Genomic DNA, 25662 nt, shown 5'->3' on the forward strand with positions numbered 1-25662 from the left:
GGTGGAGGGGATGGTTTCGGGATGATTCAAGTGCATTACACTTACTGTGCACTTTATTTCTATTATTATTACATCAGCTCCATCTCAGATCATCAGGCATTAGATCCCAGGGGTTGGGAACCACTGCTCTAGAGGACATCTAGTATGATGGAACCCCTCCAACTCTCCCCTCTTCCCCCTCCCTGTGGCATCATCATGGTTTCAGGACTTGATTGTAGCTCCAGGGGTGGATCCTGATTGACCTAATCATAATAATTCCATCCCTTTTAATCAGTAATTTCAGAAACCCTACATTTTTGCCAATCCTCGCATGTATTTTCCTCCCAACTACAATTTGTTCACATGTGGAACACTAATTAGAAACTGTTACTCAATCCAACCGATGGAAAGAACTTTTATTCCACATTTATGAGATTCAACATTTTCTGACTATTTAAGTCAATTTGCAGTTTTTGTTAATGCAGCCAGAACCACCCTAACTAATTACAGATAGTAATCAAATGAAGTTTTGAGTGTTATTATCAAGTACTGACTTAATGTAAGAGGCTGCTACAAAGAAAGATTTAGGGAACATACTTTAAAAAGTCAAATTTCATTCATATTAAAGACGGGAACTTTGATCTTTCGTTCTTTTTAGAACATTTTGTCCTCTCCCCTTTCCCACCTTTTTACTTTTTTTTTTTTTCAAAAGTAAAAGGGAAAAAATAGGATACATAAAAGAACTGTCAGAAGACTATAAAAACTTATGCTCAGTAATAATGGCAGGATCCCTGATTCTAAGGACATCAACAAAACAGGACTTTCCAGGTGGCACAGTGGTTAAGAATCTGCCTGCCAATGCAGGGGACACGGGTTCGAACCCTGGGTGGGAAAGATCCCACATGCCAGGAGCAACTAAGCCCATGCACCACAACTACTGAACCTGTGCTCTAGAGCCTGCAAGCCACAACTACTGAGCCCGTGTGCCACAACTACTGAAGCCTGCACACCTAGAGCCTGTGCTCTGCAACAAGAGAAGCCACAAGAGAAGCCAACACAATGAGAAGGCCATGCACCGCAACGAAGAGTAGCCCCCAGTCACTGCAACTATAGAAAGCCTGTGTGCAGCAATGAAGGCCCAATGCAGCCAAATAAATAAACAAATAAATATTTAAATAAATAAGTAAAACAAACCACTGAAATGATACAATATTTTAAAACATAATATGTTACCAGTTTCTTATGAATATTTTCAGAGATTGGCAATTTGGAAATAATTCAGTGAAGTAATTTTCAGCTTGTCAATAATCTGTCAGTGTGGTACAATAAAAAAGCAATACGTTTAAGAATAAAATATCCTAATTTCAAGGCCGTGTTCTATCACAAACTAGCAAAGTCATCATTGTAGAAATTAACCTAACCTCTGTAATCTTCACTGCCTTCATCTTTAACATGGGCGTAGAAATGGACATACTTAATATTGAGCACCTTTTACAGCAAAGTACAATGCTAAATGCTGGATATTCAGATGAGAAACATACCTGCTGTCTCCAAGAAGTTGGGAGAAAGACCAGTAAACAATTACCACATAGGGTGATGGTACAAGGACGGAGGTAATCACAGGATGACACAGGAACACAGATCAGAAGGATGTAGTGGGCATAATTTTTGGCATAAAGAAAATAAGCAAATATTGATTTCCTTTCTTTCTAATAAATTTTCACTTGATTTGCTTTATTTCATTTCACATACATTCATGTTTTTAAAACTACCATTCTACAGCTTTTTTTTTTTTTTTTTGGCTGCACTGTGTGGGATCTTAGTTCCCTGACCAGGGATCAAACCCACGAACCCTGCATTAGGAGCACACAGTCTTAACCACTAGACCACCAGGGAAGTCCCTATAGCTTTTTAAAAAATTAAAGCAGTCTGTTATTTTCATATTAAGACTATTTTAAAAAAATGAACCAATGTGCAAAATTTCATGAACACAAATATCAAACCAATAACTTTCAATTCTGAATAAACCACTGACATGTCAAATTGGGTGCTTTTTAAGATTTTATTTTTCATTTTATAATGAAAAATATATTTCTAAAGAGCATATAAACTTCAGTGTTTTAGAAGATGATATAGTTTCACTTCAGTGAAACTATAAGTTCTCAGTGAACTTCTCTAAGATTCTTATCTTTTAGTTAGGTACCAATCAGAAAGGCTTAAGATCTACCCTATTAAAAATACCCTTTGGGGATTTCTCTGGTAGTGCAGTGGGTTAAGAATCTGCCTGCCAATGCATGGGTTCAAGCCTTGCTCTGGGAAGATCCCACATGCTATGAGCAACTAAGCCCGTGTGCCAGAACTACGGAGCCTGTACTCTGGAGCCCATGAGACACAACTACTGAAGCTTGCGTGCTCTAGGGCCCATGTGCCACAAATACTAAGCCTGCATGCTGCATGCTGAAGCCCACGTACCTAGAGCCCATGCTCCACAAGAGAAGCTACAGAAATGAGAAGCCCACGCACCACAACGAAGAGTAGCCCCCGCTCACCAAAACTAGAGAAAGCGCACGCACAGCAACAAAGACCCAATGCAGCCAAAAACAAAATTAAATAAAAACAAATTTTAAAAATTAAAAAAAAAATTCCCCTTGATACATATCATGGATGTTTGGAGGTTCTAGATAGGTACTGACACACTAGGAATGTTCCTATGCCAAAAAGCTCTTACATCAATCTCAATTCCAGACCTGAGATGGCTCAGACATGACAACCAGGACCACCATCAACTCTGCCCAGTCACCTCTAATCTATTTTCATGAGATACCGGAAATCATGTAGCAGAGCTCAAGACAATCTCCGTCCCTATGCCAACAACACCCCTTTCCCCAAAGCAGTACTGAGCAAGGTAAAAAATAAAATCTCAAGATTTTTCACTACTGTTCCCAAATTTGGAGAGATGCCAGCTGAGGCTGTAGGGAGGCAAACTCTCAGAAAAACTCTCAAAAGTAAACACTCTTACCACTGCTGGGGCTCGGCAAAGGCAAGGAGGGCTGCCTACTATATTAAGGTCTCCACGTTAAGTTTAGGGTATTGAGAAGCAGCCCACAGGAACAGGGTATACCTGGGATTTGGTACAGGACATTTCATGGGATCCCAGAAGAGAAAAGAGAGTCCAGCCTGTGATGAGTTTTTGCCAGTAGCAGTGAAGCACTGGTCCTATTCGGGCCAGGTGATCGGGTGATGGTGCCTTCTTCACCTTCTCTTCACTCATCTGCTGGCTGAATGCAGAGGACTCCAAGGCCCTACAGGATAGCTGAGCCATAAAATGAGTCTGACTCCACCAGTCGCCACCGGAAAGGCTACCTGCTGACCAGAAAAACCTACATCTGCCTGCGTCAGTTAATCAGTTGCGTGGATGCTACCTGAAACATGTAGTTCAAAAAACTCCACAACATAATGACTCCATAATGACACAACTTCTTAATATCATTCACCTTTTCTTTGGGTTAACTCAAAGCGAATTTTCAAAGGAATTAACCTCTTAAAGAAACAACTGAATTTTAACACTTTTTCATTTTATTTTTTCGTTAATTAAATCCAAGTTAAATTAAATGTAATACTATTTAGAGAAAATGTATAATACACTTTAATAAAATTATTCCTATTCATACATGCTTCTGTTCACCCTATCTATAAATACAAAAATAATGTTCATAAAATGTATTTCAAGTATCTGGAGCGAGTGTGTGTGTGTGTGTGTGTGTGTGTGTGTGTGAATGTGTTGCCTTCTTTCCAGTACTTTCCTTTCTTTCTTTCTTTCTTAAGAAAGAAATTTCTTAAATTATTTATTTTATTTATTTATTTTTGGCTGTGTTGGGTCTTTGTTGCTGTACGCAGGCTTTCTCTAGTTGCAGTGAGTGGGGCTACTCTTCATTTCAGTTCGCGGGCTTCTCATTGCGCTAGCTTCTCTTGTTGCAAAGTACGGGCTCTAGGCTCGCGGGCTTCAGTAGTTGTGGCTCGCGGGCTCTAGAGCAAAGGCTCAGTAGTTGTGGCGCACAGGCTTAGTTACTCCGCGGCATGTGGGATCTTCCTGGAGCAGGGATCAAACCTGTGTCCCCTGCATTGGCAGGCAGATCCTTAACCACTGCGCCACCAGGAAAGTCCCTCCAGTACTTTCCCATGTCACTAAAATATTTAATTATGATGACATAGCCCCATAAGAACCCCGTAAGTACTATTATGGTCATTAAACTGATGAGAAAAGCACAGCTAACAAGAAGTAAAGCTGGTTTCTGAACTCAAGTATTCTTATTCCAAAGTCCATACATACTATTAACTTCTACACTATACTGCCTCCGTTGTAAGTACACAGCATAGTTTTTAGAAATAGCCGTAGGCTATGTTACCTATATAATAAACATATACTATATTTATTTCTTTTTAAGGGAGGGGGGTTAGCAGAGCATCTGGAAGCAGTAGCTGCTAATGTCTAACGTCATGTGCTAATGGCAACATCAGTGGCAAACAGGAAAATTCTAATGGTAGCTTTAAAAATTCTACACTGAACGTTAAAAAAGTCACTTACATGCATTACCAATATGTCCTAGAGAAAACAATACCTTGGGTTGGGACTTCCTTGGTGGCACAGGGGTTAAGAATCCACCTGCCAATGCAGCAGACACGCGTTCAATCCCTGCTCCAGAAAGATACCACATGTCGTAGAGCAACAAAGCCCGTGAGCCATGAGTACTGAACCCATGTGCCGCACCTAGAGCCCATGTTCGTTGACAAGAGAAGCCACCGCAGTGAGAAGCCAGCACATCAGAACTACAGAAAGAATAGCCCCCACTCACCACAACTAGAGAAAGCCTGTGCACAGTAATGAAGACCCAATGCAGCCAATAAACAAATAAATAATAAAATAAAAGTTAAAAAAAAAACCCAATACCTTGGGATAAAAAGTATGCATTGGTTTAATTTCAGCAGAACATTTCTCAGAAAACTTTTATATCAAAAATTTAGAGAAATTTGTGTGTATATTTTAAACTAACACAGAACTGGCTTTAAAACAATTTATCAAAGAACCATTTGTTTTAAATTGGGCAGAAGTGCTGCATATTAGTGGAAGGTATGCTAAACTGACATCTGCTACAATTTCAATGTAATTTTAAATATCATATTCATTAACGACTGAAACTTAATGTCTTTGTAAATTAATCCTGCTTAGTGAGCCTGAATATGCTATTCTTATTCATACGAATGTTCAAGATACTGGTTGCAGCAACATATGGCACTTCATGCATTAAATACACTAAAATTCTTAGGGAGAGCACCGTTTCTAAAGTGCAGGAATTTGTTACCAAGGAAAAGGGGGAAGGGGTGGGAAGGAATGACACACACACTCTCTCATGCAGTATAAGATTATCCTTCAGGTTCCAGATGTCATAGTCACAGTATCTTTTAAAACACAAAGACATTTTCCTCAATAACATCTTGAGATGTCCAGTTGCTTAAGTAAATCTTCTACCCCAAAGTCACCCTTTATAGTAAGTCTATGAATTCCCAGTTTCTTTCAACAAGAACAATGAACTGCCTTTGCCTTTCCAGAACAACCAGCTGGTTAACCAAACAGAGAGAAACCAAACCTCCTCAGTCACCAGATGTCTTCATTTGGAACAGATAGTAGCAATGTGGAATAATCCAATTCTTGAACTGGTACTCTATGTTTACTACTTCTTTCTCTAATTCTCAATAGATGCTTTCAAAAATTAAGCAAATGCTCTCCTTAATAACTGCAAGAAACAAAAACAAAAAAGGAAGAGGGGAGAGGGAATAAAAAGAATCATGACCATGATGCTAACATTATCCAAGAATCAGCCACTTGAATATTATATGTGTTATAGTTAGAAACTGATAACCAATATCATTAAATCCCTAGTCAATGTTTCAGAAACAACCTTCAAACGGCTGACATAACAGGCCGAAAACACACTGCATTTAGCAAAGAGCACAGGCAATAGAGGGCAGTAGGGAGACAGATACACAGAAATAACTAACTATAATAATGAAACCGGTGACGGGTAGTGTAAAATACAATAATGGGGAAGGCAAGGAATAATGTAGGAAGAGGCTTTGAGATTTGGTCATTGAAGGCAAGCCTCTCCCATGAGGTGACATTTGAGCCAAGCCAAGAATAAAATGAGGGAGCAACGTACTGGACTGTGTGAGCCAAGAGCCTCCTGGGCAGAGAAAAATAGCAAGTGGGCCAGTGCAGCTAACACTGAATCAGAGAAAGAAAGTGGTGTAAGAAATAAGGTTGAAGAGGTAGCTGTAGTCAGATAAAAGCTTTGCAGGCCATGGTAAGGACTTCAGATTTTATTCTCAAGGGAGAAAGCAAGCCACTGTGGGTGGAAAGCAGGTTAGAAACGTCTGCGAAGAGATTCCTCTGGCTGCTGCAGGGAGAACAGACCTTGAGGCAAGAATGAACATAGTAAAGAGGCCTGTGCACAACTTTGGGCAAGAGATATGAAAGGAAGGAGAAGAGGCTGGATTTAGGATACAATTATGAAAGAGGAATAAACAGAACTTTCTCATTAGACTGCAAGAGGGGTATGAGAAGTGTCAAAGATGATTCTTAGGTTTCTGGCCTCAGCAATAAGGCAAATAGATCATTGGCATGTTACTTTTAGGATAATTACAAGCTTTTAGGATAATTACAAGATGATTAATTAGATAATTAGACAATTATCCAATTGTCTTTACTTTACAAACTAGTATATTAATATAATAGAATTATACACAGCAACAAAACAAAACCCCACACACCACTGGTATATGCAACAAAGTGGATGAATCTGAGAATTGTTTAATGACATAAAAGGGTGCTACAGGATTTCATGTATACAAAGTTCAAGAACAGGTAAAACAAATCCGTAATGGTAGCAATCGGAATACTGGTTATCTTTTCGGTGAATCTGGCCTGGGAAAGACAGAAAGAGAACTTTGTGAGTGGTGATTATACACAGATATGTACACATTTGAAAAAACAAACCATCATGGAGGAGAATGGCCCTCTGCAGCCACTGTGATCCTCACACTGAGTAAAAAGCATCAACAGTCTACTGCTGGAGAAGGAAGAGCGTGGTGAGAAACCTGGTGAGAAATCCCCTATCCGGCAGTGCCTGCTAAAAGTTGCGAGTGGAGAGGGACAAGGAGGAAAGCCCTCCAGCATCCCAGGCCCAACACTGCAGTGGCTTATTAATATCACACAAAGGAGAAGTCTGAACAAGGACTAGTAATTCACTCAAAATTATCACAGACCTAAATGTGAGGGCAAGAACTACAAAACTTCTAGGAAAGAAGTAGAAAAGTTATGACCCTGGCTTAGGTGAAGATTTCTTAGAATCCAAAAGCACAAACCAGCAAAGAAACACTTGAATTAATTAAAATTTAAAACTTCTCTGTTTTTTGAAAATCATTTAGGAAAATAAAAATCTCTGGGACTTCCCTGGTGGTCCAGTGGTTAAGACTCTGCACTTCCAATGCAGGGGGTAAGGGTTCAATCCCTGGTCAGGGAACTAAGTTTCCACATGCCGCTGCAGCACAGCACCCCCCCACCCCACCCCCCAAAAGAAAGAAACAAAGAAACAAAGAAAGAAAAAAAAAGTCAATCTAAAATGAAAGAGGTGAAGCTCAAGTTACCATAAATCAAGTTTATTTGGGAACAGCAGAGGAACTGCAATTAGGGACACCCAAGCTGCAGTGAATTACAGGTAAGTCTGTCGAAGGTTGAGGATGGGTTGCTTTTATGGACAAGCAGTGCAAAAGGAGAATCCAGTTGGGAACCATGCAGCGAGTCCACTGGCCCAAAGATGGGAAGAGACGGAAGAGATTCTCAGTGGATGTTCCCAACTCACAGCTCAAGTTTCGATAAATCTGTAAATCTGATAATTCTCTAAATCGGGTATTCATGGGAAATCAGTCTCTCGGTCTTTAAGTTTTGTTTCTCTGAGGGCACATGCGTGGGTCTCCATTTCACATCCTTTGGTTCCATTTTAGATGAAAATCCTTTCACTTTTCCCTCAGTTGAGCAAGATCTTTCACAGAAAGTATCACTGATCAACCTTATTGCTTGGCTATTTGTTTAGTCAGAGATGTTAGATGTTGGCCTGTGAGTCTCCGGCAGAGGACCATCCTACAATGTTCTGTCCCGCAGAAGAGGTTCATTTGAACAACATGGGGCATCTCAGTCATACTCCTCTAAGGGGGTCAGTTTGGTTTCCATGGTCAACTGAGCCTCAGGATGAGCCTTAGGAAATTTATTCTGTACGTACATTTGAGAGAAAGACATGTGCCTACTGAAATGAGACAGCAGAAATTTCATTAGGAGGATCACACCAGGGTCAGAAGTCCCATCATGGCTCCCATCATGGCTACTGACTGGAAGAAATTTCTCAACCAGTTTCCCCAGCTCCCTATATTTAATAGGCTGAAAATGTCCTAAGCCCTGGGGCTTGGCCTATTTCAGATTGGTACTGCCCATCATTTTTAGCTTTTATTTTCCCCTATTTGCTAACATAAAAACAGCATTCTTCCCCAAGCAGGACACAGGTTCTTCCATATTGTGCAGTGAGGTTTAGGGCTCTGTGGTTTTGTAAGCCTACTTCCACTAGACCGTCTGGGTTTGTTGATATTCAAAAGCTCTAAAAGCAGCATTAAAGGTAGTTGCCATGACTATAGAGAGGTTTCAAATTGCTTTTTCAAGTCCGTTACTCCAACCCAAGGGGAAAAAGACTCAGGCCAAGGCATGCCCAAATCCCTTTCTATTATGGCGTTATTTGTGGGCATCCATCCAAGATTATACCCATCCCAGCTTTGACGTGCTCTTTTAAGTTGTTAGGAAAAAGAACCCAGCCTGGGTACACAGGCCGTGGAAGGGAGGGTTTTCCTGATTCTGGCAACAGGAGCGAGGACGACAACTCCACAGCGTCCCTTCCATTTAAGAGGGAGTGTGGAATGTCTATTTCTTCCACACAAAAAGAAAGAACCAGTGTTTTCTAAAGATAGGGTGTAAGTGGGCCCTTTGTCCAGATTTTTTTTTCCTGGTATAAAAGAAGGAAAACATAGTCATTTACAGATAGCACATGATAGCATGGTGGGAATGGCTATAAGAACATCTTAAATTTCTATATATTTGGAATAATAGGTGAGTTTGATTGCTGCCAGTGAGGTTCTGATGAAGGTCTGGGGAATCTCCAGGGAGAAAGTAAGTTGAATTAAGTTCCCACCATTCATCAGATTTTTGATCAATTCCCCACAAAGTACCATAGAAAGGAAGCACATCTGCTTCCCATTCCCTGGTACCATTAAAATTTTCATTATCCCACCACAGAGATACATTAATGGAGAAGACATTTAGTCTTCTTGATTCCAGCAGGGAGTGAATTCAAGATCATGTGAGTCATAGAGAATTGTATAGTTACAAGTGTTTAGTGGGAGGCAGCCCAGAGTTCTGCCAGTCCCGTTAATGTTTTTGAAACACAAAGAAAGATTTTGGGTAATAGTCCAGACTTGAGTAAGAGGTATTCCTTTCCTGGCTTGGGGCGGGGGCAGGGTGGAGAGTGCACCCAATGGAATGCTGTAATGTCTGCTGCCAATTTGCCACAAGGAAGAACATGTACTGCATCCAAGTTACCAAAGGAAAATCCTACATCTCTGCCAGACAGACTTCTTCAGCCTTCTAAGGATAGTCGCCAGGCTTCCAGTTCAGGTTCATCACGAGTATTATTAGCTCTGGCACAAATCAAACAATCAGTAAGGCTGGCAGAATCAGGGAGTTTCTGTAAGGGGCACCAAGGGATGCGCTAAAGCTAAATAAGAGAGCAGCAAGAAAGCCAAAGAAAGGACTATTAGAACTTTAAGCAGCATGACACAGGCCTGGTCTGGATATCTTGGGAAAGCTGCCTACTTCTGATGTCATCTGCTTCAGCAGAGTGTGTTAGCTTTGAATCCCCAGTTAGGTTACAAATCCACTCAAGTTTGGGGGCCTTTTTATAGAAGAGACACATGAATCCAGGAGTTCATCCCTTGGAGTTTAGCAACACAGAGGTTAGTTAGCAACACCTGGTAGGGGCCGTTCCAACAAGGCTGGAGGGAAACTTCATTGGAGATGCCTTTTCCAATAGACCAAGTTCACCAGGCTGCAAAGTGTTGTATTCGACATCTTTGCCTCCTGGGAGCATGCTGTGGAAAGATTATTCCTCCAAGGCATTATTATTGTCAATGGATTTAGTTAGACCTTGGCAAAACTGAAATATATCCCCTTTTCTTATTTGTAGGTCAAATGAAGCAGGGACTTAATGCATTGGCTGTCCTGTAATTATTTCAAAGGGTGAGAGCTTATGAATTCTGAATGGAACAGGTCTAAGATTTAGCAGAACCAGCAGAAATATTTTTGGCTGAGGTATCTGGAGGTTTTTAACTAATTTAGCCAACACATCTTGATAATTGCACTTGTATGTTGAACCAGTCCTGAAGAGAGAGGATGATAAGCAGAATGAAAATGTCACAGAACTGGCCAGATGGCACAGATTTGTCAAAGTACTTGTCCAGTAAAGTGGGTTCTCCAGTCACTATGGAGTTCCAGGAGGTTCCTCAAATGGAAATCTCTTCTAAAGGACTTTAGCTACAGAAGAGGCAGTTGCCTTCCTACATGGAAGTGCTTCAGTCCACATGAAAACAAGCAAATCATACCAGCCTAATAAATTTATATCCATGAGACAGGGACAATTGTAGGAAATCCATCTGCCAGACCTCAACATGGTCTATTGGGTAAATCGAAATGTCCCCAGGCAGCGTAGATAATCTTCTCTGGGTTGAATTTAGCACAGGTAGAACAAACAAGATACGTGCTTTTTGTGGCCTTGTCAATGTTTTTCCACCAACACTGATTCATGAATGTTACCATTTTCTCACTGGACCAATGGTTTAATTTGTGTATGGTGGTTAATAAGGGAAACTTTAGATTTTTTTTGCAGGACCAACTTATTACTGGGTCCAAACCAGAGTCCCTTTACTTCACAATACCAACAGCCTTTAGATTTCCAATTCTGTTTTTCTTTTTCAGAGGCCAGCTGTTGTACTTCCCTGGCTAATTCCCTTAGGTCCTGGCCAGGGGGAGTAGACTTCTGGACCATGACAGAAGTTTGGTTTATGGATCTCAGAAGGGTAGCATTTTTTGCAGGAATATTGGTGAGGTGGTTTCCTCTGGCTTCCAGAAAATCAGATTTGGAATGTCCAGGGACTTTAATGATAGCTAGAGCTGCTGGCAGCAGTATGGCATCCAATAAATTTTGGACATAAGGGCCATTCTTAATTTTATCTCCACTAGAAGTAAGGAAACCCTACTGTTTTCATAACATCCAAAGTGGGCTCTCCCAAAGGCATATCAACTATCTGTATAGATGTTTGCTGTCTTGCCTTTGGCTAAAATGCATGTTTGAGTGACAGCATATAACTCAGCTTGCTGGGCTAAAGTAGTCGAAGGCAAGGGTGCAGCCTCAATGACCTTGCATACCTGGCACAAAATCTGCCATTCTCACTTTTTAGCCAAGAATCACCAATAAACCAGATCATTCACCAAGGGGGTTTCTTGTACGTCATTATGAGGATCAAGAGGTGACACATCAAAGTCACACAGACATAGGGCATTTCATCAGTGGAACAGAGAAGAAGGATAGCAGGGTTGAGACTGTTACAGTGAATAAGAGTGATATGAGGGGAGGTTAGTAAGAGGATTTCATAACTGGTAAGATGGCTCACTGAAAGGTGTTGAGTGTGGCGGGACACTTCAGAGAGGCTCAACAGGCTAAGGTATAAAGATGATCAAGGAGGATCCTATAATGATCTCTTCAGTAGTCTTTATTAAAAGAGTGGAAGCAGGCAGAGCTCTAAGGTGGGCGGCGGTGTTACCCTCAGGCCACTGGATTTAATTGTTGGCTGTAGCAACCTAGAGGTTGGTGAAAGCCCCCATGTTTTTGGGTAAGTAATCCGAGGGCATTCCCTTCCTTTTCATATACAAAAAAGAAAAAGGGTAGCTGATAATTTGGGTGCCCAAGGCAGGTGGATTCATTAAGCTTTCCTTCAAGATTTTAAAGCCCAAGCTATCTCAATCATCCCAAACAATGGGGCAGATTGGTGTTCTTCAGTAAGGCATATAGAGGCTGAATCACTAAGGAGAAATTTGGGATCCAATTATGACAATGCCCAGCTAGCCCAAGAAAGCCTCATAATTAACATTTGCTTTTGGGAGTCCCCTGGTGGCCTAGTGGTTAGGATTCCAGGCTTTCGGTGCTGTGACCCAGGTTCAATCCCTGGTTGGGGAGATGAGATCCCGTAAACCTCAAGGTATAGCCAAAAAAAACAAAAAACAAAAGACATTTGCTTTTGAGGTTTGTAAAGTTTAAAATGCCTTGAAGCCTAGTACCTGTTTTGAGATTAGATGTCCTAAAGATCAGACCTGAGTTTGGAAAAATTGAAATTTCTCTTTCAAAACTCTGTGTCCCTTAAAGGCTGAGATTTTCAACAAATACTTCTCTTTTTGTGAGAAATATGAGGGCAAACAAAAAGAGCAAATCATCCACATGTTGTAGTAAGGTAGAGCCTCCAGAGAATTTTATGTCATTTAAATCAGCCTTTCAAACTTGTGAGAAGAAGGCCTCAGTAAAGCCTTGAGGCATGACTGTCCAAATGTACTGTTGTCCTTCTCAGGTAAAGGCAAAGAGACACTGACTATCCCTTTCAATAGGGATATTAAAAACCCACCTTATAAGCTGACTACAATGTAGAAGTTGCTTCTGGTATGGATAAATACCAGGAGCACGAGGAGATTAAAAAAGACAGGATGGCAGAGAATTACAATATTGTTGCCCTATGGTCTTGGACAAATCTCCATCCTCAGCCACTGGGGTTTTCTTTTTACAGGCAAAATAGGATATCACAAGGACTAGTACAAAGGATAGTAAGTCCTTGGACTTTATGGTCCTGTATAATGGGCCTTATGCCCTGTAAGGCTTCTTTATCCATAGGATATTTTTTCATTCTTAGGAGAGGTTTTGAGGGGTCAAGCGGGATCATAGTGGGAGGGACACTATGAATTGTGCCTATTTCTGTTAAAGATTTTGTCCAAAGATTAGGGAATACCAGGTTTAACAGAATGGATGAGTACAAGGTTTAGACTGCCTTGGTTTGTAGAGTGCAAATAATGGTAAAGGAGGGGGTGGAATTTTCCTGAGTGTTGAATTCAAACTCAAAGGATGTTTCTGCCTTTTGAAGCAAAAAAAAAAAAAAGGTAGCATTGTATTTCTCCAGAAAATCTCATCTCAGTAAATGTTTGGGAGTCAAATCACTGAGAAGCAGCAGGCATTTGTCTTGCAAAGGTCCAGACAAAAAATATGGGCTGAGAAATAAGGACACATTGCAGTTTATTTAATACTCCCACTATTTGAACATATATATTATTCCAAGAAAGGGACTGTTTAATTGTAGTGGGGTTGAACACTTATAAGAGTAGCTCCTGTGTCAATTAATACTGTAAGGAATTTGTCCCTGATCTGGAGAGCAGTTTCCCCCAGTCTATTTAATGGCAGAACAGGGATGAGTCCCTGTGCCTTGGAGTCCCATCACTGGGCTAGATATGGCCATGGGTTCTTAGAAGGTTGTGAGTATTTGGATTTCAATTTGTAGCAATCCTGTTTCCATGGCCAGGTTTTTTTTTTTTTTGCAATAATGACATAGTCCTGTAGGACAGATTTGCTTTGGAGTTTCTATCCATTGGAGTTGTAGATTCAAAATCTTAAAAATCTTAGTCATCTTCTATGGTGTGAGCTAATTTATTAGCCAGATTGACAAGGTCAGGTGTGAACAGTCTCCCATTCGATACAGGTTCTTTTGATCAACAAGGATAAGTTCTTGTGTAGGCCATTTATACACAAGGAATTAAAAGTCACCTGAGTGGATTCAACATCTATGCGGAGTCCAGAATTTTCTTTGAAAACAATTTGGAATTTGTTGTTATAGTCATGGAAAGTTTCGGCAGGCTTTTGGACGCATACCTGACTTTTATTCCAGTCCACAGGTTTGGGGAAGGCTCTAGGGATGGCTTTGTGTAGCCTTTTGGTTGACCATATAAAAGGGCTACCGGTTGGTTTAGTTTAAACCCTAGAGATTGTTCAGGGTTTCCCCAACCTGCAGTTTTAATCCATTGTGGGGCCTGACCTTCTCCAACAAGCAAGTGGACTAATTAATAGTGATCAGAGAGACCAGGTTGGTAGGTTGGGGTTACAATATTGAATTCCTCAGCAAATGTATGGGGATCCTCAGTTAACCTGGAGGAAATCCTTAATTACGGCCCTAATTTTGGCCTTTGTCAATGGGGCATAGGAAATCTAGGGCAGTTTTTAGCAGAATCTTCAGAAGGTCTTATTTTGAAAAAGAAGGTGTTAATGGGTTCAGTTTGGTGAGGAAAGAAAGTAAATTCAGATAGAGGAGAGACTCAGGAAGGGGCAAAGAGGGATACAGAGGAATTGGAACAGTGAAGTTAGAAAGGAACTTGGTTACCACTGAAGAAGAGGCCTCTGGAATTTTTTTATCCATCTTTGGTTGTTTATTTGCTTATCCACTTTTGGTTATTAATTTAGAAACAATAAGGAGGCAATTTTAGAATCCTGAATGTTTAGTAGCCTCTAGATACCAATTAAAATAACTATCCCACTCTGATGGCTTAATATTGTAGCCATGGTCTTCTTAGTCCAAAGAAAACAAGTTTGGGGAGTTCAAAGGTTCCACAAAACGGCCATTGGAAGTCTATGTTATCCTTAGTAAGATCAGTCCATTTAGTCAAACATGCACATGAGGAAGGAGCATAATTTTTTAATATAAAACCAGCTAGGGGACTTTCCTGGTGGCGCAGTGGTTAAGAATCCACCTGCTGATGCAGGGGACACGGGTTTGAGCCCTGCTTCAGGAAGATCCCACATGCTTCGGAGCAACTAAGTCCGTGTGCCACAACTATTGTGCCTGTGTGCCACCACAAGAGAAGCCACTGCAGTGAGGAGCCCACGTACCACAATGAAGAGGAGACTCCGCTTGCTGCAACTAGAGAAAGCCTGCACGCAGCAACAAAGACCCAACGCAGCCAATAAATAAATAAATAAATAAATTTATTAAAAAAAAAAAAAAAAAACCAGCTAGGACTCCCCAAGGGGGGGGCCACCTTTAGTACATTCAGATGACTAGATACAATTATCAGAACAAAAGAGTACTTACCAGAAGGACAATTTGTCCCTATCTAGATCCTGAATAAAGTAGGAGAGCTCAACCAAAAGGAGGTAACTTGAGATCTGAGAGGAGACTTACCAAACTGAAAGTTACAGTGACTCACAGAAGCAAACAGTGCAAAGGACTCAAGTGCAGGAAACTCACTTGATTCCGGATGTTCAAGTGGTTGGCACCTTCAGATCCCACTTACGACACCATGTAATGTCAACATAAAAGAAAAGAGGTAAACTGAGGCAAACTCCAATTACCAAAAATCAAGTTTATTCTGGAGTAGCAGAGATGTTGCAGTTTCAGACATGCAAGCTGCAGTAAGCTACAGGTGAGTCCACTGAAGGTTTAGGTTGGGCTGCATTTATAGGCAAGGAGTGCAAAAGTGAAGGGTCCAGTTAGGGGCCATGCAGAGTGTTCACTGGCTCAAAGATGGGAAAAGTTTCATTAGTCAGAGGTTAAGTTTCAATCTTTTGTAAATCAGGCATTTTTGGGAAATCAGTCTGTCAGTCCTTAAACTTCATTGTTCTGAGAGCACAAGTGTGAGGTTCTCCATTTCATATCCTTCAGTTCCATTTTAGATTAAAATCCTTTTACAGTTTTATCCACATCAAGCTGGAGGGACATGTGGGGATAGCCAAGGGAGGATGTACAGCAGACATCTATATACTTCAGTTTACAACTCAGGAGGAAAGTATAAAATTGGGTCATTAGACTATAGGAAGTAAGCAGTAGTTAAAAACTAGGAAAGTGGATGAACCCCCTGAAGGGGAATTATATAGAATGATATAAAACAGCAGGATAAGAATGGAACCCTGAAATACCAGTTAAAGGAATGGGCAGAGGAAAAATAAAAACTATAAGAGATAAAGAAAAAAACAAAAGAACAAAAACCAAAAAACAGAAGAACCCCAGAAAAGTCGCCAACCAATAGACAGCTAATATTAACTGATCTTTAATATCTAGGTTCCTGTATCAGTCTCTTCACATGCACTGCTTCATTTAACCATACCAATAATTCTAGAATATAATCTTTTTATTACTGCTATTTAGGTGAGGAAAATGAGGCCTAGAGAAACAGGTATTGCACAGTAGTTAAGAGAATGGGTATACCACCAGACTGTCAGGGTTCAAATTCTGGCTTCACTAGCTATGTGTTTCAGCTTCTTATTCTTTAAACAGGGGTTAATAGTTCCAACCTAATAGGGTTGTTATAAGATTTAAATTACTACATGTTAAGTGCTCAGAATGATGCCTGGCCCAAAAGACCAGTAAGTGTCAGTGGAGAGAATTTCAAAGATATGTAATAGTGTCAAATGATAAACTTGCAGAATAACCTATTAGATTTTACATATATACATATACTGTTACCCATGACAACTGACATGGAGCTGAATATATACACTAGGGGCGGGGGGAGCCAGCGGGGAAGGGAGACAAACAGACTAGATACTTCCAAGGTGAATTCACAGTATGAAATATTCCCCCTAAAAGTCAGCAAACAGAAATATGCCTTAACACTTTAACATACTAATAATTCTTTTTAATTTCCACTGTTAACTAGTGCTTGAAATAAGATTAAGCCAGAATAAGGCTTCCTGACACTGGAGAAGTTATAATCATGTCAACATACCTCTCATAAAAAAGGCAATTATTTTATAAACATTTATAAATTGACAGTTAAAGATATCTTCTTTTATATTTTGAGGTATAGGTTCACTATTTATTACTCCAAATTAGATGAACATCCAAAAGGGATCTGTTGAAACAGAAATCAAAACAGTGGTAAAAAAAAAAAACCCTTAAACGTAAATATCTGTAGCTTTATATTCATGTAAAGATTCAATAGGACAGACCAGTTCTCTTAACCACTTTGTGCCATATCACGGGAAGATCAGAATCTAGTTAAGTTCTAAACTCATTTCCTTTCCTCTGAACACGGTGGAAGATCCTGATATCAGAGAAATAACCAACAAAAGGCATTTCTGAACCATCCTGCAAACACCGGATATTAAGAGAAAAAATTTCCACTTACTGTATAGATCTGATGTGAAGGATAAAAAGGACTGGAAATAATGTACTGTCAATTTTAACTTTACTAAACATAAAAACATTTAGCTTGGACTTAAGCCATCAAATTCTTTTTTAATACTTGCCTTCTTTGCTTTTGGCACTGATGACTACTGCCATCAAGCAACAGGTGCAAAAATTAGAGAATGACAAAACACATCCTTCAGGACTTAACCACAAAGTCTCTAAACAGAATAAATTTCCACTGTTACCCAGGATAACTGAGATTTTCTTAGTTGTTCTTTTCCTCTCTTCCCCTGGCAATATAAATTACTATCTCTATGTGAACTCCTAGATTTTATCCTCAATCCTGATCTCTCTTCAAAGTTCCAATCCTATATTTCTAATGTCTGCCTAGACCTCTACCCCTGAACGTGCTGCCAAAACTTCAAATTAAATATACTCAAAATGTAACTCAAACATATATTCCTCATCTCTATTAACTGCATCATCTTCTCAGTCGCCAAGGTTCAAAAATCTCAGAATTAACTTTGATTAAAGGGAGGCAAAGGACAAGACTCCACTAGCTAATAAAGCCTTCCTTGAAAATTGCCCTTCACATCCATCTCCTCCGTTTCTCCTGCCACCATCCTCCTGTTTTCCATTACCTCTCATCTGCAACTGCAATAACCTCCTCCGTGCCTGATACAGAGCATGACAGGAAACACCTGACTTAACATCTAACCGATTCCTGGCCAAAGAAGGCAAGAACAGGAAAATTCCTTACTTCCCACAGGAGAAATATCACGTAAGAGTTTTATTCTTAGAAGCCAACTTCACGTTGTAAAAAATATCAACATTAAGTATATCTGAAATAAAAGCAAATATAGATTTCAAACATTTCTTATGTGCATAAAACTATTTAATTTCTATAAAGTATGACACATTCTTTTGTTTCTGCATGAGCTGCAGATGTTTGAACATGTGAATTACACATTATTTTATAGCAACCCCAGAAACATCAATATTTTAATAGGCAAAGTATTTTTCCCACAATACAACTGCAAAAAAGAGTTGCTACTCTCTCCAAGAACCCTACTTCGTTTTCTTAGTTATCTAGATAATACCTATGCTTCAAGATCTAGCTCAAATCTTAGCAGTATTACAAAATCTTTCTTAATTCAGCCTAAAGTGAGTTTCTACTTCCTCTGAATGCCAAAATATCAACTGTTATTCATTTAGCAGTCATATACCAAATATAGTAAATTGTTAATTATCTTTAATTATATGTTTTATATATTTATATTCACTTCTTTCCCCGGGGTAAAGTATAAACTTCTTAAGGACAGGAACCATATTTTCCAAGTCTCTAATATCAGTCCTCTATCAGCCTGAGACTAACTCTACAACTGGCCTCATAAAATCCTATTTCTCATGAAAGGAGAGTAAAAATACAAAAACAAAACACACTCAATAGAGGCAGATGAGGAGGCAAAGATAAGGAACTACACATAGATGTAAAACTACACATAGATGTAAAACAATGACAGTCAAAGACAGGAAAAATACACCACCACCACCCCATCCCACCCCCCACCCCTCCCCAAGCTTGAGAAGCAGCTAGTCCTTTTCTGGAGAAATTAAGTAGAAATATTATCAATGTTGATAAAACATCCACAACCACAGTTTGGAGAAGATCAATTCACTCAGCCTCCTAATGTCACAGAAAGCACCATGAAGGCATAACTGAGGAAGCTAAGGAAAGGGCTAGGATTTGGGAACATCACCTTACCATTTTACACAGTACCCTATATGCACAAAGTATTCAACAAACACCTGATGGTTTGAATGTAATTTAATAACTAGTCCTACACACCCAAATTCCAGACAAATATGTTCAAAATGCAGCTCTTCTTTCACAAAATACTTACAGGATCAAACTCAAAATTCCAGTATAATACACTAAATACTATGTGCTTTGCTTATATGATATAAACATGTTTTTGGTGCCAAAAAGATACATCCACATTATAACCTTTCAAGATTTTAAAAAATAACCTGATGATTCATAAATTGTATTCCTCCTATTTTTAGAATGGCTCAGGGTATTTGTGTGATTTTTCAAGCTCCTTTCTTAGTTCCTAAGAAATAACTTCCATTTGACTTTACAGTCTTGGGGGGGTGGCAGGGGGAGGGGATTTGGAAAGCATAAAATAGCTCTGCAAAAGTAATTCAGTGCTCCATTAAATAAAATTAATGATAGGCTAATGAAATCACACGTTAAAACAAAACAAAACTAACTACTATGAAAAATCCAGTTTCAGTATCTAATTATTCTTTCTTCCTTTCTTGAAAATAGATGCCTGTCATGCATGCTAACAACTTTAGGTCTGAGTGATACAGGGCTGAAGGATTCAAGAAAGAGTAGTCTGACAGAATTAGAACCAAGATAAAAATACTCTAACAAGCAGCCAAGAATTGGAAACAATGGAAAATGAAGGAACGTGTCTCTGGGATGGACCTAGTCAATGTGAGTGAGCTGAAAGGTGTTAAGTGTAGAAACGAAGGCAGTGTTTTTATGGGAAAAGATCTGTAGTAGAAGTAAGGAGGCTTTTTTTTGCATGTGACCTTCAGTAAATCACAGATCCGATCTGCATCTTGGTTTCCTCACACTCCTACTTGTTGTTTACTGATAACAGTAACTAAGATATATTGAACTCCTGCTATAATCCAGGCACTGTTCTAAACGCCTTATACGCATTACATCTCATTTAACCTTCCAGAGAGCCCTACAAAGAAACTACACTTACTTCCCTCATTTTATAATTAGGAAGAAAGCTTTGAAAAGGTAGGTGATACGCCAAAGGTCACTTGGCTCACAAACGCATAGCAGGGACTGGAACTCAAAACTGGTTTCAGAGCCCACACTCTTACTTTCCATACTGCCTCTCAAATGATATAAAGGATGTATTTTACAAAGCATTCTTAAATGGCCATTAGAATGTAAAGTGGTGTTATAATTCTTATTTGCACTAACCAAGATGAATTCATTCAACGAAGCAACACACAGTTAAAATATTTAAAGCATAAATATGTGGAAAGTCTAACAAAGTTTTTTTTAAGACAGTGGTAATGTCAATGATGTGAAATTCAGCACAGATTTTAGTTGAATGGATGTGCAAATTTCCAAGTATTTATAGGCTTAAAGAAAGACTTGAAATAATATCAGCTACAAGATATAATTTAAAATATAGGACTTCCCTAGTGGCACAGTGGTTAAGAACCTGCCTGCCAATACAGGGGATACAGGTTTGATCCCTGGTCTGGGAAGATCCCACATGCCATGGAGCAACTAAGCCTGTGCGCCACAACTACTGAGCCTGCGCTCTAGAGCCCACGAGCCACAACTAATGAGCCCATGCTCTGCAGCTACTTAACCCTACGTGCCTAGAGTCCCTGCTCTGCAACAAGAGAAGCCACGGCAATGAGAAGCCCGCTCACCGCAACTAGAGAAAGCCCACGTGCAGCAACAAAGACCCAACAAAGCCAATAACTAAGAAAAAATAAATTTATAAAATATAAGCCATCACTTAGAGCTTTTTCTCTTCTAGCTATTATTTCACATTAATACTTGATGAAGGATACTTTGGAAGAAAAGGTTTCTTTTAATTTTCCTATGAAATTGTATTGTTAGCAAAGCAATGAAATTTGGAGACTAATATTAATTAACACTAATATTAAAAGACTTGATAGACAAGATTTTTTATCATTTTTTTGTCCAGTCATCTTATGAAGCAGCAAAAAAAAACACAAGGACTTCCCTGTTGGCACAGTGGTTAAGAATCTGCCTGCCAATGCAGGGGTCACTGGTTCAATCTCTGGTCCAGGAAGATCCCACATGCTGCAGAGCAACTAAGCCTGTGAGCCACAACTACAGAGCCCGTGTGCTGCAACTACTGAAGCCTGTGCTCCTAGAGTCCGTGCTCCACAAGAGAAGCCTGCGCACCACAACAAAGAGTAGCCCTGCTTGCCGCAACTAGACAAAAGCCTGCGCGCAGCAATGAAGACTAAATGTAGCCAAAATAAACAAATCTCTTAAAAAAAAATTAAACACCCAATAAACTATACCTTAGGTGCACAAAAATAAAAATTTTGTAGCCTATAAACTGTGTACTATACCCTCACAGCCCTAAGTTAGGTGGTGGACCACCCTGTTGGACTTGCAAAGAAATTGGCCTAAAACTAGTTTTGTAATCATTAGCTTGATAGCCATTTTGAGGGAATAAAACTGCTAAAGAAGCCAATAAAGAATTTTTTTGGAATAAGTTATTTGTGGAAAAATATTAGTTTTCCTCGTGCCCACTTTACCATGCATGAGTAGCTCAAATAGACCTATTCTTAAAAAAATTTTTTAATTATTATTTTTTATTGAAGTATAGTTGATTTACAATGTTGTGTTACTTTCTGCTGTACAGCAAAGTAAATCAGTTATACTATTACATGTATCTACTCTTTTTTAGACTCTTTTCCCATAAAGGTCATTACAGTCAAACTCAGACCTTGATCTGGTACCCCATAGACTGCTGATATAAGAGCCATGCCTGGAAAAGTCCAGGAGACTGTGGTCGGATACCTGCTCAAAGAGAACAAGGACAAACGGGTGCATCACGTTGCACTGTAATTTTCAGGGCAAATAATGTGAGACTTTTTCCTGTGGACCTGATGATGACATAGGTACGGAGCCAGCTTAAAAAGATCTTTGCCCAATAGGTTTGTCTAGAGGCATCTGGATGCCAACAGAGTTCACAGGGCGAAGAAACCAAAGACTGGAAACTAAGGGCTGAGGACAAGTCTTAAGAAGTTGGCTAGAGGTACTGCCCATTGTAGCAGACTGCTAACTCATCAGCAGATCACTAGGTTAGGCACAGAACTAGTTAGGTGTGGCTATGTGACACAGTTCTAGTCAAAAGAACTCGAGAAAAAATAACGTATGTCACTTCTAGGCCTGGTCCACATAAATGTCCCACATGTGCATCTCCTCACCCATTACCCTTCCATCTCCATGCAAAAAGCACAGAGATTGTTACAGAGTAGTTCTTATATACTGAATGCCTACTTGAAGCTGGGTTCTTTCATGTTATCTTATTCCAACATATCCATCCTGCCAGGGATGGTAACAAACCCAACTCATCAGATTCTGTCTCCTGAGAATTATTCATTCCAGCCAGACATGTGAGCAACAGATTACCTTCTTCTGAAGACACAACAAAAAATTGAAGTCATCAGAGCTACTATCTCCTTGCTGGGGGTACTGAAGGATATGGATGATGAGGAACTATCAGTCCAGTTCTTCATGAAGCCTAGTGCATATTCTAGCCTTAGGAGCAATGAGACTTAGCATCTTTATTTAGTTGCACAAATGGCTTCCTTATAATAAATCCCCATCATCTGAGGTCATGCTTCTTAAACTAGGGGACACACCTGTGACTCTAGTAAACCGGCTATTATAAGAAGCCACAAAACAAACTATTTCCCTAGAACAGCAATGCTGTGATGTGGCAATAGTTCAAAACAGTATCAAATACAAATATTATGAAATTGAATGCAAAATGCACACGAATTTTTAAGGTAGAAGATTAGAATTCAAAGAAATTTCACTATTCTAAGGGGTTAATTCAGGCTTTGTATCCACATCATCACAGGAATATTCATTTACGTCGTCTGTTTTCCAGTGGAAACATTGAAGAAGCACCAACCTATGATAAATTAGAAGGGTCTTTCCACAGCAATCCAGTAGCCATTTTTCTTTTTTTTTTTCTCTTATAGCCTATCCTTCTAGACGTTAAGATGCACTAGGATAGGATATGTTTTACCCCTCTTTATATCCTTTGTGGCAAGCTAAATAATGTACCCCCCAAAACAACCAAGCTCTAATTCTTGGAACCTATGAATGTTTCCTTATACATCAAAAGGGATTTTTGTAATTAAGCTAAGGATCTTGAGATGGAGAGATTATTCTGGATTATCTAGGAAGGACCTAAGTATAAACACAAGTGTCCCACTAAGAGGAAGGCAGAGGGAGATTTGACTACGGAAGAGAAGGTGACATGATTATGGAAGCAGAGATAGAAGTGATGCGCTTTTAAAATGAAGGAGCCACAAGGCAAGGAATATAAGAGGCTACCAGAAGTTGAAAAAGGCAAGGAAATGGGGACTTGCCTTCAGAGTCTCCAGAAGTACTTAGAACTCAGAAAAGCAATTAAATGAGTTGACCTATTTTTGCTTTATGCTATCTACAGCAGTCTAAGAATACAAACCCGGCAAGTACCACTTCTCCATTCACAGGGAATACTCTCCTGAACCTGGATAAGCAGCTAAGTGGGCCACAAAGGCTTAAGGGGTGTTTCACACTCAAGTGGTACTAGGCTGCATGTTATTCACTGTGTGTGTATATATATATATACACATAATATTTTAATTATAATATGTATTGCATATTAATGATAGTCTAGCTTCCACGGAAAAGAATTTGAAAAGCAGAAACAGTCATATGTAGTTAACATCAGTAATTTATATTTATTATATCATTTAATCCTCACAACTCTAGGAAACAGACAAGTCTGGTACTGATTTCAATTCTACAGTGGAGGAAGTGGCGGCTGAGAGGGTGACTTGCCCAAAGGTTAGTAAATGGCTCCTACTCCGATGTGTTTCTATTAAATCATTTTACCAAGATAACATCAATCGATTTACTTCTAGGTATGTTGTATTAACTTCTAAAATAACTTCAAGTTAGGAAAAAACAAGACCAACATTTTACAAGCAATACCATGTTTTAACTTTACGTGCATGGAAACCTAATGTCACACTCAATTAACTGGTCAGATAAAAGCTGAAGAGAACACGAGGACGAGATACTTATCTGTGTTTCTTCGCACGGAAATGAGAACCGTAACAGTACCTACCCCTTCAGATGTTGCTGAGTGGATGAGAGATGATACACGTAAAGTGCTTATCATAGTAGCTAGTCTCACAGTTCGTACTACACACTCCAGCAGACTGTCCTTTCCTTCCCAAAGGAAAATCTGCTTTCTGACCTCGAAAATTAACCAACCCAGGAGGCTGAATGCAAGGGCAGTGAGGGAACGAGAGTAGGGAACAACAGGTCCTGGCTACCCCTTCTTGAACGCTTGACGAACGCTTGTTTTTACGCAAGAATGACCCAGAGAAGCGCTGGGGGCGGCCTTGACGACACCACCCTAACCCCTGGAAGGGCAGGGAAGGCACGGGTATGACGCGGGGGCTCCAACCCCAGCACCAGAAGCCCCAACACGTGGCTCTCTCCCAGCTCCTCCACACTTCCCTCTGCTCCCAGTGCTTACAGGCTCAGCGGCTTCAGCTTTCTAGAATCAAACGGCACCGTCGCTGCCCGTCTAGAGAGCTGCCCATCCCAGTCACCCGCCCGACCCAGGCCTGGGAAATATACCTCACGGGAGAGCCCACAACTGGCGCGGGAGAGAACTCGGAACACAGCCTCCTCGTGCAGCAGGCGACCGGAACTCCACCCTCCGCCTCTCTGATTGGATAAGCGTGCAAAGGAGGGTGCAGAGGATTGGTCAGCAACAGAGAGGCGGGCCAGGGGAAGAGGTGGGGCGGGAGACGCGGAGAAGCGCCAGGAGCTGGCCTCACCGGATTGGACAAATGCAAGATGTCTGCGCCTGCGTGGACCCAGCTTCCGTAGAGCGCCGCACAGCACTGCCCTTTACGTTAGGTTAGCGGAAGTTTTAACGACTCGTTGGTTATGATGAAAGCCGCGTGGCCAATAAACGGCAGAAATAAAGCAAGTTCCGCCTCTTCCTCGGACGACTGGGTCCTTCCGTTGACACGGCGACGTGAGTTCCTTTCAGCGTTTAGACGCTATAACTCCTACCGAACCAGACTCGGGTAGAGAATTGCTATGTTGACCAGAAAGTATCTGCGGATGAGAACTAGTAGTTCGAATCGGGCCCTGAAACACCCACATACCCTCACTAGTTTTAAGTATGACTTCAGTGTCGTAACGCGGAGGAATCGGGCTTTCTCGCGGTCTTTGGCTTGGCTAAAAAAGTTATCAGTGTGAACGTGACTCCGCCTCCGCCCCAGGGAACCCTGGGACATGTAGTCCCGGGCGCAAAGATCCTATGGTTTGAAATGCGGTTGTTGTTGCTGAGCTCTGCCTTGTTAGCAACCGCTGACATTTGCTGCGGTTTTCGTGTGTTCCGTTGTGCTTATTTATGCATTCCCTTATCAGGGCCATTAAAGCCAAAGGACACTTAGGAAAACTGGAAGACTTCATGTATGTTTGATAAA

At 40.3% G+C, this 25662-nt stretch overlaps 1 protein-coding gene across 5 annotated transcripts in view; it reads right to left on the minus strand.

Moving 5' to 3' along the window:
- WDR89 (WD repeat domain 89) overlaps nt 1-25364 on the minus strand; it is a 36501-nt gene extending 11137 nt beyond the window's left edge. The window contains exons 1-2 of one of the 5 annotated variants that reach the window (XR_009053132.1): nt 24800-24886; nt 6833-6958 (exon numbers count right to left, since the gene is read on the minus strand). The gene's annotated coding sequence lies outside the window, so the exon portion shown is untranslated. Of the gene's footprint in view, nt 1-6832; nt 6959-24695; nt 24887-25002 lie in introns of those variants that run through there. The other 4 variants (XR_009053131.1, XM_057731067.1, XM_057731066.1 and 1 more) reach the window with 4 other exon arrangements.
- Between the last annotated feature and the right edge of the window lie 298 nt (nt 25365-25662).

The sequence above is a fragment of the Hippopotamus amphibius genome, chromosome 4, assembly GCF_030028045.1.
Source record: "Hippopotamus amphibius kiboko isolate mHipAmp2 chromosome 4, mHipAmp2.hap2, whole genome shotgun sequence".
NCBI classification, from domain to species: Eukaryota; Metazoa; Chordata; class Mammalia; order Artiodactyla; family Hippopotamidae; genus Hippopotamus; species Hippopotamus amphibius.